The following is an 8,557-nucleotide window of genomic DNA, read 5'->3' as shown; positions in this document are numbered from 1 at the left end:
GACCAGTATCCCTGCATTCTTCAGTTGCTTAAAGGTGTTACCAATCTCTGACATCCCTCCCAGGAAATGATGTTTTTGATTTTTTGGTAGTTAAGGGTGGGTAGATTTAGAAGTCTCCACTTGGTCTTCTCATTAAAATCGCTCATATCACAACAGGTCAAGAAATCAATGTGGAGTCATGCTACCAATTATGCCCATTCTAATTATATATTTGGGGACTCGAAAAATGATCACTATGAGCTGGGTCAAGATTCCGTTTATTACCTGATCACCTAATGCCCTACTAACAGGGAGGCCATGATGATGTTGTGGATCTCCATGTATCAAAGTTAACTAAACCCTTTAACTGACTGGCCTTGAAATATTGGAATAATCTCCTTTCCCCAGGATACTCTCCTTTCCCAACCTGAGGTAATGGCCATCAGTTCCTTTGGGTAAGCATTAGAGGAATCAGTGCTGTAAATACTTGTCATGGTGCCACAGGGTCTTATTCCAGAGCACTTAACCTCTGTTTTAGTCAGTGGGTTCCAGGTCTGAAAACCGGCTCAGGTAAGGAAAAAACTGGTCAAAGGGATGATGTATTTTTATTGAGGCAGCCACCATAAGCCTGCTGATCATTCATCCTCGATTTTCCTGATTGAATATACTCAGCAATACCTTTGTTGGCTATCCAGCTGTGATACTGTGATTTATAGAAAGGCACTGTCTTGCTGCTCACACACTTCACTGGACCCAGGGTAGATAAGGCATGACCAGGGAAGCTGGAAGAAGACTCGAGGAGCTGTGGAGACTGCAGACATGTTTATTCTCTCTGGGCAGCAGCAGCAGTAGCAGTTGCAGCAAGTCTTCAAAGACTACTGATATACTAAGACAGACGAAAGTGGCCCTTGACCAAGTGGGCATGCAGGCCCAGTGCTACCAAGGTCAGCAATATTGTTGTTTACAGAACATAAGATATGAGGCTATGAGAGAGTGGGCCAGGAGAGCCTGACTGACTCCATGTTGTCAATTAATTTCTCCACAGAAATTTAGAGATTTGGTCTTCTTTTCACCTTGCTTATAGTTTCTTTTGCTGTGCAAAAGCTTTTAAGTTTAATCAGGTCTCACTTGTTTTCTTTTGTTTCCTAGGAGGTGGGTCATAGAGGATCTTGCTTTGATTTATGTCATCGAGTGTTCTGCCTATGTTTTCCTCTAAGAATTTTATAGTTTCTGGTCTTACATTTACGTCTTTAATCCATTTTGAGTTTATCTTTGTGTGTGGTGTTAGGAAGTGTTCTAATTTCATTCTTTTACATGTAACTGTCCAGTTTTCCCAGCACCATTTATTGAAGAGGCTGTCTTTGCTCCATTGTATGTTCTTGCCTCCTTTGTCAAAAATAAGGTACCCATAGGTGCATGGGTTTATTTCTTGGCTTTCTATCTTGTTCCATTGGTCTCTATTTCTGATTTTGTGCTAGTACCATACTGTCTTGATGACTGTAGCTTTGTAGTATAATCTGAAGTCAGGAAGGTTGATTCCTCCAGTTTCATTCTTCTTTCTCAAGACTGCTTTGACTATTTGGGGTCTTTTGTGTTTCCATATGAACTGTGAAATTTTTTGTTCTAGTTTTGTGGAAAATGCTATTGGTAATTTGATGCTGCTGCTGCTGCTGCTGAGTTGCTTCAGTCGTGTCCAACTCTGTGCGACCCCATAGACGGCAGCTCACCAGGCTCCCCCGTCTCTGGGATTCTCCAGGCAAGAACACTGGAGTGGCTTGCCATTTCCTTCTCCAAGCATGAAAGTGAAAAGTGAAAGTGAAGTCGCTTAGGTTGTCTACTTGAAAGTTATACAGTCGTGTCCGACTCCTAGCGACCCCATGGACTGCAGTCTTCTAGGCTCCTCCGTCCATGGGATTTTCCAGGCAAGAGTACTGGAGTGGGGTGCCATTGCCTTCTCCGGGTAATTTGATAGGGATCACATTGAATCTGTAGATTGCATTTGGTAGTATAGTCATTTTCACAGTATTGATTCTTTCTACCCAGGAACAAGGAAGATCTCTCCATCTGTTTATGTCATCTTTGATTTCTTTCATTAGTGTGTTATAATTTTCTGTGTATAGTTCTTTTGTCTCCTTAGCTAAATTTATTCCTAGATATTGAATTCTTTTTGTTGCAATGGTGAATGGGATTGATTCCTTAATTTCTCTTTCTGATTTTTCATTGTTAATATATAGAAATGCAAGTGACTTCTGTGTGTTCTCCCTCCTGACCTCCAGGAAAGGGAGATGGGAGAGGGGCTGAAGATTAAGTTTAATTACCAGTCATCAAGCAGGAGATGGCAAGAATGAACACTAACATTTTAGGAATCAGTGAACTAAAGTGGACAAGAATGGGTGAATTTAATTCAGATGACCACTGTATCTACTACTATGGGCAAAAATCCCTTAGAAGAAATAGAGTAACCCTCATAGTCAACAAAAGAGTTGGAAATGCAGTACTTGGGTGCAATCTCAAAACCGAGAGTAATCTCAGTTCATTTCCAAGACAGACCATTCAACATCACAGTAATCCAAGTCTGTGCCCTAACCACTAATGCTAAAGAAACTGAAGTTGAATGATTCCATGAAGACCAACAAGACCTTCTAGAACTAACATCAAAGAATAAAGATTTCCTTTTCATCACAGGGGATTGGAATGCAAAAGTAGGAAGTCAAGAGATACCTGGAGTAACAGGCAAGTTTGGCCTTGGAGTACAAAATGAAGTAGGGCAAAGGCTAAGAGAGTTTTGCTAAGAGAACACACTGGTAATAGCAAACACCTTCTTTCAACAACACAAGAGATGATTCTACACCTGGACATCACCAGATGGTCAATGCTGAAATCAGATTGTTACATTCTTTGCAGCCGAAGATGGAGAAGCTCTATATAGTCAGCAAAAACAAGACCTGGAGTTGACTGTGGCTCAGATCATGAGCTCTTTATTGTAAAATTCAGGCTTAAATTGAATAAAGTAGGGGAAACCACATACCATTCAGGTATGACCTAAATCAAATCCTTTATGATTATACAGTGAAGAAGGAAAGTAAATCGCTTAGTCGTGTCCAACTCTTTGAGACCCCATGGACTGTAGCCGGCCAGGCTCCTCTGTCTATGGGATTCTCCAGGCAAGAATACTGGAGTGGGTTGCCATTTCCTTCTCCAGGGGATCTTCCCAACCCAGGGATCAAACCCTGGTCTCCCGCATGGCAGGCAGATGCTTTAAACTCTGAGCCACCAGGAAATTCCTGATTATACAGTGGAGGTGACCAATAGATTTGAAAGATTAGATCTGGTGGAGAGAGTGCCTAAAGAACTATGGATGGAGGTTCATAATATTGTACAGGAGGCAGTGACCAAAACCATCCCCCAAAAAAGAAATGCAAGAAGACAAATTGACTGTCTGAGGAGGCCTTAAAAGTAATTGAGAAAACAGAAGCTAAAGGCAAAGGAGAAAGAGAGAGATATAACCAACTGAATGCAGAATTCCAGAGAATAGCAAGGAGAGATAAGAAGGCATTCTTAAATGAACAATGCAAAGAAGTAGAGGAAAGCAATATGAAGGGAAATACAATTTTTTGCAAGAGAATTGGAGATACCAAGGGAGCATTTCATACAAAGATGGGCACAATAAAGGACAGAAATGGCAAAGACCTAACAGTAGCAGAAGAGATTAAGAAGAGGTGGCAGAAATACACAGATATAACAAAGGTCTTAATGACCCAGATAATTATGATGGTGTGGTCACTCACCTAGAGCCAGACATGGAGTGTGAAGTCAAGTGGACCTTAGGAAGCATTATCATGAACAAAGCTAGTGGAGGTGATGGAATTCCAGCTGAGCTATTCAAAATCCTAAAAGATGATCCTACTAAAGTGCTACACGCAATATGTCAGCAAATTTGGAAAACTCAGCAGTGGTCACAGGACTGGAAAAGGTAAGTTTTCATTCCAACCCCAAAGAAAGGCAATGCCAAGTATGTTCAAACTACTGCACAATTGAACTCATTTCACACGCTAGCAAGGTAATGCTCAAAATCCTTCAAGTTAGGCTTCAACAGTATGTGAACTGAGAACTTCCAGATGTACAAGATGGATTTAGAAAAGGCAGAGGAACCAGAGATCAAATTGCAAGAGAATTCCAGAAAAACATCTGCTTCTTTTATTATGCTAAAGCCTTTGACTGTGTATCACAGCAAACTGGAAAATTCTTAAAGAGATAGGAATACCAGGCCACCTTACCTGCCACCTGAGAAGCCTGAATGCAGGTCAAGAAGAAACAGTTAGAACCAGACAGGGAACAATAGATTGGTTCAAAACTGGGAAAGGAGTACATCGAGGCTATATATTGTCACCCTGCTTATTAACGTATACGCAGAGTACATTGTCAGAGAAGGCAATGGCACCCCACTCCAGTACTCTTGCCTGGAAAATCCCATGGGCGGAGGAGCCTGGTAGGCTGCAGTCCATGGGGTCGATAAGAGTCAGACACGACTGAGCGACTTCACTTTCACTTTTCACTTTCATGCATTGGAGAAGGAAATGGCAACCCACTCCAGTGTTCTTGCCTGGAGAATCCCAGGGAGTGGGGAGCCTGGTGGGCTGCGGTGGGCTGCCGTCTATGGGGTCACACAGAGTCGGACACGACTGAAGTGACTTAGCAGCAGTAGCAGTACCAGAGTACATCATGTGACATGCTGGGCTGGATGAATCACAAGCTGGAATCAAGATTGCTGGGAGAAATATCAACAACCTCGGATATGCACATGATACCACTCTAATGGCAGAAAGCGAAGAGGAACTAAAGAGCCTCTTGATGAAGGTGACAAAGGAGAGTGAAAGATCTGGCTTAAAATTCAACCTTCAGAAAACTAAGATCATGGCATCCATTCCCATCACTTCATGGCAAATAGATGAGAGAAAAGTGGAAACAGTGACAGATTTATTTTCTTGGGCTCCAAAATCACTGCAGATGGTGACTATTGCCATGAAATTAAAAGATGCTTCTTCTTGGAAGAAAAGCTATGACAAACCTAGACAGCATATTAAAAAGCAGAGATGTCACTTTGCCAACAAAAGTTGATATAGTCAAAGCTTTGGTTTTTCCATGTATGGATGTGAGAGCTGGACCATAAAGAAGGCTGAGCACTGAAGAACTGATGCTTTTGAATTGTGGTGCTGGCAAAGACTCTTGTGAGTCCTTTGGACTGCATGGAGATCAAACCAGTCAATCCCAGAGGAAATCAACCTTGGTTATTCATTGGAAGTACTGGTGCCGAAGCTGAAGTTCAATACTTTGGCCACTTGATGCGCAGAGCCAACTCATTGGAAAAGACCCTGATGCTGGGAAAGTTTGAGGGCAGAAGGAGAGGGGGTTGGCAGAGGCTGAGACAGCTGGAAGGCACCACTGACTCAATGGACATGAGTTTGAGCAAACTCCAAGAGTCTATGAAGGACAGAGAAGCCTGGCGTGCTGCAGTTCATAGGGTCACAAAGAGTTGGATATGACTTAGCAATCAAACAACAACAACATGATTTATTTAATTAATCATACCTCTATAATGAAGGCTTCAAAAAAACCTAAAGGACAGGGTTCAGAGAACTTCCAGATTGGGGAACCAGAACCTTCTGCTTGCCACTGTGCCAGGTGTTAGGGAAATTAAAAAGGAGGAAGTCTTGTTCAGACTTCAGAGACAAGAAAGCAGAGCAAGCCTCTCATCTTGCTTCTGGCCTGCCTAGACACTGCCTGACCATGTGCCTGCTTGTGAGTGCACCAGTTGTTACCAGTAAGCCAAGTGGCACCACAGATAAGATAGGGAAGCCCCTGAAGATCTGGCCAATCTCCCAGGGTCTCAAAAAATCTCATTACTCACCAGATAAACAGCATTGTAAAAAGATTAATGTGAAACCAGAGCTGCATATTTGCTCTCAAACTGATGATGATATCAGTTTGTGGCCCTGGATTATAAAGAGCCCCCAAACTCAATTTGTAGTCTTGCCCATGGCAGGGACACACTGCCCAGGACCTCTTCCCAACTGGGACTCCAGATTGCTGTTACTCAGGACTTCCCAGTGCTATTTCAACCTGGATGTTAGTCGGCCCAGTTTGGTGATGTATGTACTGTTACTCTCCTCTGCTGTTTCTATTTATCTTTGCTTTCATGATCATATGTTGAAAATAAGTTAGACAATTCACTATTAAATATTGAAATTATGCACCTGTGTCTGATTCATGTCAATGTATGGCAATAACCACCACAATGTTGTCATTATCCTCCAATTAAAATAAATTAATTAAAAAATTTAAAAAGATAATGCTAACTTTTTAAAAAAATATATTAAAATTGTTTATTTCTGTAAAATGAGTGGTTTCTTTTGTTAATGAATCCTTCAAACCTGAAAGTTAAAACTTTCAGCAAAACACCAGGCCCTAAACTCCACAAGGTTATTTGGAAACTCATCTTGGGTATCTCTTTATCTAGCTCAAGTTATAAGCTTTTATAATAAACTGGTGGTCGAGTAAGTAAAATGTTTCTCCAAGTTTTGTAAGTTGCTTTAGCAAATTAGCTGAACCTGAGGAGGGGACCATTGGAAGCTCCAATTTATACCCCATCAGTTAGAGGCATAGGAAACAACCTAGGCATCTGAGGTGAAGAGAAGTCTTATGGGGCCGAGCCTTTACCCTGTGGAATCTGATGCTGACTCCAGGGAGACAGTGTCAGAATTGAGCTGAATTGTAAGAAACCTAGCTAATGTCAGAAACTTGCTTGTTGGTGTGGGGAAATTCCTCCCTACTACCTCACTGCTGCTGCTGCTGCTGCTAAGTCGCTTCAGTCGTGTCCGATTCTGTGCGACCCCATAGACGGCAGCCCACCAGGCTCCCCCGTCCCTGGGATTCTCCAGGCAAGAATACTGGAGTGGGTTACCATTTCCTTCTCTCTACCCCTACTGCAATGGAATTGGGTGCAGACCGTTACCAACTATCTTACCTCTGAAGATGCCACTCCATAACTTTGCCCATCAGGTTTCCCTGCTTTCCATTCTGACCTTGCTCACATGATAATCATACCATCTGGCTTCTGATGGCTGAACAGCTTCACCTGGCCTCTATTATTTTGGGATGCCCATCATTCCCACTGCTATTAGTGAGCCCAATTCTCTAACAACCTTCTACCATCAACTCTGCTCTGTAAGGGGAGAGCTACCAATGATAGTTCAGAGATGTTGTCCCTCTTGGCAGCATATTCTTCATTGCTTTGACTTTCCTACAGAACCAAGCCATTTGGTAGGTTTTTAGAGCTTACACAATCTGTCCATTCTAGCATGCTCACTTCCTTAAAATTTTGACCACTTTTCCACTGTCTGCCATAGTAGTTTTAGCATTTCTACTTAAGGTGAGCTTTTACTTTCTCCAGGCTTCTAAAGGCCCTTCTAGAGTATCTCAACACTTTCTCCCAGGGTTCTTACCAGGATGATTAAACCTGTTTCCTGGATGAGTACTTCTGTTGCAAGAATGGGGACCCTTTCAGGGCCTGAGAGTAGGCTCTTGGCTAACACTCAGAAATGAATTGTCTGAGGAGAACACATGCTGACAAAGAGACTTTATTGGCAAGGGACACCTGGGCAGAGAACAGCAGGATAAGGGAAACTAGAACTGTTCTGCCATGTGGCTCACAGTCTCAGGTTTTATGGTAATGGAGTAAGTTTCCGAGTTGTCTCTGGCCAATCATTCTGACTCAGGGTCCTTTCTGGTGCTGCACACATTACTCAGCCAAGATGGATTCTAGTGAGAAAGATCCTGGGAGATTGGTAAGACATACTGACTTGTGTCTCCTCTCCCTTTTGACCTTTCCCAAATCCTTCCAGTTGGTGGTAGCTTGTCAGTTCCACATTCCTTGCTTGGACCGCCTGTTGTTAACCACTGGTAACTCATACAAGTTAACTGTTGTTAATCACCTGTAACTCATACGAGTGTTAATACTGAGTTGCTTGAACAGGGTAGGGCAGTTTTGGTCAGTAATTCCCCTAACACTTCTGTATTGGTGAACACTTCCTTATCCAACTTTATGATTTGTCTCCATCCCTTGATCTAGCACTCTTGGAATTAAGTTGGGCTTCCCTAGTTGCTCAGAGGTAAAGAATTTGCCTGCCAATGCAGTTCAATCCCTGGGCTGGGAAGATTTCCTGAGAAGGAAATGGCAACCTACTCCAGTATTCTTGCCTGGGAAATTCCATGGACAGAGGAGCCTGATGGGCTATAGTCTATGGGATCACAAAATAGTCAGACATGACTTAGTGACCAAACAACAATAGAGTTAAGTCTCATAGACACTCTCTTGGCTTCTGAGGTGCATAACAACTAAGTTCTGTAGAACCTTCACCTTTCCTCCTTGCCAGGCCCAACACTCTCCTGTTGGTTTATAATGTAACTTTAGTTATGGATCTGTTGGCTAGGCAGGGAGGTGGGGCAGACCTTGAGGGAGAGTGCATATGGCCTTAAAGGGCATAGGCCTCTTAACCATCTTCAAGCCAGAGGAAAGAAT

The sequence above is a fragment of the Bos taurus genome, chromosome 28 (genome assembly GCF_002263795.3).
Source record: "Bos taurus isolate L1 Dominette 01449 registration number 42190680 breed Hereford chromosome 28, ARS-UCD2.0, whole genome shotgun sequence".
NCBI lineage: Eukaryota > Metazoa > Chordata > Mammalia > Artiodactyla > Bovidae > Bos > Bos taurus.
The sequence above is the reverse complement of the archived record's forward strand: the minus strand, read 5'-3'. Positions refer to the sequence as shown.